General features: G+C 42.6%; 1 long non-coding RNA gene across 1 annotated transcript in view; it reads right to left on the bottom strand.

The window, feature by feature from the left end:
• Nucleotides 1-1,745: 1,745 nt before the first annotated feature.
• The window catches only part of LOC144753758 (uncharacterized), a 116,963-nt gene continuing 111,860 nt past the window's right edge, over nucleotides 1,746-6,848 (bottom strand). The window contains exons 2-4 of the long non-coding RNA XR_013594512.1: nucleotides 3,745-3,809; nucleotides 1,942-2,031; nucleotides 1,746-1,845 (exon numbers count right to left, since the gene is read on the bottom strand). This is a non-coding gene — a long non-coding RNA (uncharacterized LOC144753758). The remainder of the gene's footprint in view (nucleotides 1,846-1,941; nucleotides 2,032-3,744; nucleotides 3,810-6,848) is intronic.

The following is a 6,848-nucleotide window of genomic DNA, read 5'->3' as shown; positions in this document are numbered from 1 at the left end:
GGAGGGGGACACAGGCACAATGTTTGTCTTAGCTTCCCATGCCTCAATCTGTACTTTCCAAGCGGCTGCCCCCCATTTTTAACACCAGAGTGTGTACCTTATTGCTGTAGGAGATTAGGTTACTACCTGAGGGGGGTGAAGCCCTATCCAAGTAGCAAGATCAATATCTGTCAGGGTGAGACACACACAAACCTCAAATTAAACTGTGCTTAACCCTCCTGTAGCTTGGAACAAAACAGTCAGACTTAACTTGTAGCAATGTGTAAAGTATTTAAGCAGCACTTCAAACAGTAATAAAGTGAAAACCCTAATCAAGAAAACTAGAGCAAAATGTAATACATTATTTGACATCAAAACAACAAACATTCAATCAGGAGAAAGGGAGATATGTAATTGAAAAGATTTAAGAGAAAATAGTGAGTAAAAGCATAAAGTCCCAACTGTGGTAATCGGATTGAACCAGTTCGAACAAAGTCACAAGTTCAGGCCACCAGCGATGTAGAGAGGGTCTATGTAAGGGTCAAGCTAGACATACTGAACAAAGTACTTTAAGTGCTGGTGGCAGCGTGATGCGAAATCCCATGTCGAGGATGAGTTGCGCAGCAGCAGTGATGTGAGGTCTTGGGTCAGAGATGCATCATGCAGTGGCGGTGCCGATGGGTTGTAGAAGACAATGCAAAGTCCAGCGAGGAGGTGCGTGGAGCAGCAGTGGTGATTAAATATCTGGTGTGGTGATGCAAAGCACAGCAGTGGTTTTGAGGGGTTGCGGGCTGCATTGCAAAGCGCTGCATCATGGAGCAGCGCTTCTAATGAGCTGCTGGATTGTGATGCAAAGTCCTGCATAAGGGATTAGTTGCACAGCAGTTGCAATGTAAAGTCTTGCGACGCGATGTGTTGCACTGTGTCAGCTCTGCCACAGCTGGCAGAGCCCCTTCAGGCCCTCTTCCTAGGGTCCAGGACTGGGTTGACACAACTTGGGGGGGTAGGACTCACCTCAGAGTCCAGGTGGTGGGTTGAAGGTGGTACACAAAATAATCCAGCACTCCAAAAAGTGGTAACAATTCTTATAACAAATAAATGTTGAAAAAGAAATCAGCAGGTGATGATGTAACTTCTTTATTCGGTATTCTTTTCTTTAAAATTTAAGACATGGAGTAGCCAACGCGTTTCGTCCTTACGGACTTCTTCGGGGCTACAAACAGATACATATAAACACAATCTTTTAGATAATATATACACAATATGCCCTATATACAATATATACAGAAGGGAACATTTACAATAAAAAAAAACAGATACATAATATATACAATAAGACATTTTTTTAAACAAAACATCTAAAAAAATTATTTGATATACAATATTCCATTGGTTAGACTCTATGTACAGGAGAATACTTTGTAACAAGAATCACAAAGAAAATGAACCACGGATCATAATATGTTAAATAAATATCTAAGAAAAACATGACCTGCTGATTTAAGACAAGAAGAATAGAAGAATATTTTTATATACCCAAATATGTAGAAAAAATGGGGGAGGGTCTACAAACCAAATTGAATTCATTCCGTACAAAAAAATATTCTAATAACAATGTATAGTGGAAAAATCTATATTTATTATATGTGGTTATGTTAAAAACCATTTAATAGAAACATTTTGAGAGATGACTTACAATTCGGCATTTCATTAGGAATCTGAGGAAGATTATTTATTCGCATATATACACAAGAATGTAAGCTTACCCAGATAATTCTTGTAATATCCTTTTTAGCAGTTCTACTTCTAATTTTCTTTTTAATATGTAGGAAAAGAACAAAATTCATAAGGGATTCCATATGTCACCTAAGTTAAAAAACAGTAAAGGACACCAATGTATTCATAACCCTTATAATCTTAAACCCCAGTGCAAAAATTAACCTTTTGTATAGATTGACATACCTTAGTATAAATAGTAAGGCAACTTTATTCCAATCTGCTCCTGTAAAGGCCTTCAAAATATAATGTTCATTTGTCTATACTTGTCCGAATCTAAAAGGGAAAATGTAACTCATCAGTCTACACTTTCTATGGTATCCCCTAAAAAGTGACAAATGCAAGGATACTTATACTCACGTCATCAGTAAGACTAGAACTAAACATAGAGCCAGCCACGAGATATTAAAGTTATCATTTGGGCATAGCAAGGCCACACTAAGTAAAAACAGCTCAACGTAAGTAATATTGCTTGTTGTCCCATTTAAAAAAATATTGAGTGCCATATTTAGAGAGGGTAATATAACCTAAATTTGGCATTGGCAAACGCTATCCTGCCACCTCTCTACTGGGTTCAAGGTGGTAGGAGCCTTTTCTGTCCCTCAGGCTCTGATCAGGAGGCCAGGCAACAAGCCCTTGCAGTCACTCTGGTGGACCTGGGTTTAAGATGCATGCCCAGTCCTTCACTCAGGTAGAAAAGTACTAGGCAGCAGGGAAACAGAGTTGCAGTTAGTCTTGCAAAGCAGCACAGCGGTCCTTCTGAGACTTCCACAGGTCTAGAAGGGGTCTGAAAAGCTGAGTCTGAGCGTCCAGTATTTATATCTGGTGCCCTCCTTGAAGTAGAAGTGTCTAGATAATTCACTTCGAAGTCCTTGAAGTTCCCTGCCTCCCCTGACCTGGCTCCAAGCTCGCTACATGAACAATGTATTGGTGACAAGCCCTTTGTGTGAAGGCTTGTCTCTCTCTGGCAGTTGAACGCTCAGCCAAGAACGTACTTCCAGTTCCAGCATAGCCAAGAGCAAGACCTCCTCCATGGCGAGGGCAGTGCTCGCCTGTCACCTTCAGCGTTGTCAAACACCACTGCTCCTAGATGATGCATGGCACTGCAGAGGGAGGCATATGAGGGTACAGATGTTGTTTCTCAGCATCGGAGACATGGGGGTACCTGTGAAGGAAAAGAGACTTTCTGCTGAGTGGGGCTGTTGGCACTGTTTGCTAACAGCCTTGACAATCGGGCCCACGCAGTCCGTTGGGACTGTTGCGATTTAGCTTCTTGTTGCCGGGGCTGGGCCATTGAGAGAGAATGAAGATTAAAGGAAGTGCCTTCCCCAGGACTGGTGGTGTTGGAGGGAGAGTGGGAGCCCCATAAGCAGCAAGGGCAGCCTGCTTGAGACTGTAATGTTGTTGCAGTGATGGACACACAGTCAGTGCGGGGGTCCCCTCCTTATGTACCAGTGGCAATGGTGTCCTATGAGGAACTCCAGCAGGATCATGGCGTGGTCACCCTGTACACTTTGTCACAGCAGCACACCAAGGTTAAAGGCGCGGCGCTTGACCCCAACATGGCAGACTAGCCAACTCATGAGGGGCCTACTCCATACGACAACATATCGAGTCCTAGGTCACGAGACACCGATCAGAGTGGAGCCTGCAGAGGACTTGAAGTGGAAGATGGAGGAGGGCAGCTCCGACTGGTGGAGGCTGCATCCTCCAGTGCAGTGCACATCGTCATTGGTAAGTGTTTTGTCGCAGCCGGAGCTTAGAAGAGTGACATGACATCCAGCTACACAGGGTGGAGGGGTTTATTATGTCTGCGACCTTACCCGGCCTACTCGCGGAACCCCACATAGCACAGAGCAGTGTTTTGGTAATTTCATGGCTCTTAGCAGAGCGTGGCTTTGCAAACTTCATCCAGCCCTAAGAAAAACTTGATCTCATGATCGGAAACTTAAATGAAACTTGAAAATACAGGAAAATACGAGAAACTACCGTAGTATGTGCTCCGACAATCCAGGTATCACATGAGGCAGAGGATCCGCTCAAGACATCAGTACCTAGTGTGAAGCAATAGAAGAAGGATTATTGTAGTATGCATAGCAAAATGGTGGGTTCCATGTTATATTGGGCCAGTCAACACAAATAACGTCCAAAACATTCCAAGACAAGTGATCTCATATAATGTAAGAGCGACGACAATTAAAAGCTTACATAATTATGATTACATCTCCGTGGGAAAACCTCAGATGCATGCGACTGTCAAGAATGCTGGGAAATAGTATCAGACAATATGTAGACTGCCAAGGGACTGAAAAGATGCTTAAATAAACAATCACCTTATCTCACATAAGTGTAAAGAAAACAAGTATTGTGTTCATTAAACAGAATATGCTATTAAAGTAACAATACCTAAACTTCCGAATAAATTAACCAGTCCATATCAGCATATCTATTGTATAGGGTTCAAAAATGAAAATGAATAGAAATAACAAGCATTGTAAATCATATCTTTTAGAATTGTGGCAACATGATAATAGAAATTCTGAGTGTGCAAACTTATGCATACATGTGGAAAACAAACATGAAAATGATAACATAATCCAGACAAAAACATGTCGAATGGGCAGTTAGACAACCCTTTAGATAGTTGGCTCCCATCCCCATGTGCGTTTAGACCAAGGTCCATGGATTTCAGATGTTTGATCCATTTACATTCATGGAGTAAAAGATTGGTTTTGTGAATGCCTGTTCTCGGGTCCTTTGTAAGTACTTCAATCACTTGCCATCTTATTTAATTAAATTAAATTTGGATTTGTATGTGCACTACTACCCAGGGGTGTCTAGGCTCTGTAGCTCAAAGGGAGGAAAAAAGCTGAGCTGAAGCAATGGAGAAAGAAAAGACTAAAACTAAACCTATTTGTTAAAAAGCCAGGTTTTGAGGGCCTTACAGAATGGGAGGAGATCAGATTTATTCTTAAGGTCTGGTGGCAAGGAGTTCCACAACCTGGTTGTACCGGCTACAAAGCTTCTACAACCCCAATTAGCTCTTCTGACTGTGGAGGACCACAATATTGAATGCAGATGAGGATCATAGTGATCTAGAAGGGACATACCGTTGAATGAGATGTTTCAGATACGCGGCTCCAAGCGGTGTAATGTCATACACTTCCCAGGAGTCCAGGCACATTCCTCTGACCCCTCAGCCCTTTCTTCAGGAGTCCTGGGCAGCAGGAAACCAAACTTTCCTGTGCGGTCTGCAACGGGTAGGCATTTCGTCTGCTTGCTGTTACACCAACTGACCGTCTATCTTCTCGCAGCTTCCTGGCACAAAGTGTTTGACATTCTCACATGTTGCTTGTTATGTGAGTTCTGGAAGGGCACCGCTGGTTGCCCACGACACAGTATACTCTAGAATGTTAAATATCTGCTGGTGCCTTGAGCATTCTTGACTCAGTCAAAGAGAAAAAGGATTAAACCTAGAGTATGAATGAATTAATTTTTTATTTATTTTGCACAGTTACTTAAAACCATTTGAAATACTACTTGTATGCCAGTTATAAAAGGTTTTAAAAAAACAGCGGTTTATAAAAGAAAACATTTATATACAACAGTCTCGAGGCAATTAAAATACGATAAATATGTGAATATTTATGTCTGTCCATTGATGACATCACAAGGGTCTGCCAATGCGTCCTTTTTACTAAGTTTCTTGTAGTATTTGGCAAAAGTGTAATACCTTCTCTATCTGATTTAGTGGGGGCACATATTACTTATTCGGTGGAGTTAACTTTGCATATTGCATGATCCGTCTTCTTCGGCAAGCCCTTTTCGCAGCTCTGCCGTATATTTCCCAAACCTAGCCAAATCTGCAGGACGAGAGCAAGAGAAAAGTGCCGCCACCGCTTCTTTTACTGTCCGAACCCCGAGCCGTAGCCAAATTTGTTTTAAATGCGTCTGATGGGGGAGAAGCATCACAGGGCAGCAACAAATCATGTGTAACAGAGATTCGTGTTTATAGTTGCAGAGTCTGCATCTTGTTTTGTGTTCAAGGGACTTCCATCCGGGGTTTAGTTCTTTAATTTGAAGGGGCACTAGTCTGGCCCATATAATGTTTTTAAGTGCTTTCCTTTCACAGCGCTTGGCTAAGGTAGGGCTGGATCTAATGTCCAATGTATGATGTTAAGGCTAAAAAAAGAAGTGGGCGGTGAACAACGAAATAGTTCAGAACTCGAGGTATGAATTTAAAGCGCGGATGGGTGCACTCCAGGGAGACGGTCCCGCTAGGCGTCTAGGAATATGCAACAGATGAGTGTATGCAAAAACTTGCAAATACATCCCCTGTATGAGGCACTCCTGAGATGTTCATCGAAATGATTGCAAAGGTAAATGTAGCAAAGTTGATTTATTCATCCATATTGTTTCACAGAGTACAGTGTTCCAATGATATTTAAATCATATCATTAATTGATTCACAATGCGGCCTGTTCACATACTCCAATGCATTTCGGGCTGCGTGCCCTTTATCAAGGAGAACTGGAATGGAAGAGATAAGCCCATGTTACAGAGCGGAATGGGAAAAAAAGAAACATAAGTAGATAAGTGCATGAAGGTTGAGGTGGTAACGGGTGGTGCCGGGGGTGTGTAGTACGTGGAGGGTGGATAGGTGGAGTGCTGTAATCTATACCCGGTGATAGATATGGTAGGGAGTGGTGGAAACGCTCATAATCGTGTGTAGGGAAGAGTGATATGACATGCGGAAAATGAGTGCTATCGGAATACTCATGCAGGATGAACATGGTGAGACAGTTTAATTAAAGCCGGGTGCCGGGAGGTTTAATGGAAGCTTTCATAAATGTGGTACATGCGCGGGGGTTGATATAAGTAAGCGGTACTTACTTCGTGACGGGAAGCCGTTTCATGATCTGGTACAATCGTGCCAAGAAAGTGAAGAGTTGTAATGAGCCCCGTGAGGGGATGTGAAGAACGCTGCCGTAAGGGTCAGGGAAATAGAAAGCGGACTGGGTACGAAGTGAATGCCGGGGCCATCTTGGAAAGGGTTAGAGTAATGGAAAGTGGCGGACATGATGGAGAGGGGT

The sequence above is a fragment of the Lissotriton helveticus genome, chromosome 5_1 (assembly GCF_964261635.1).
Source record: "Lissotriton helveticus chromosome 5_1, aLisHel1.1, whole genome shotgun sequence".
NCBI lineage: Eukaryota > Metazoa > Chordata > Amphibia > Caudata > Salamandridae > Lissotriton > Lissotriton helveticus.
This window is presented reverse-complemented; position numbering and strand designations above follow the sequence as displayed.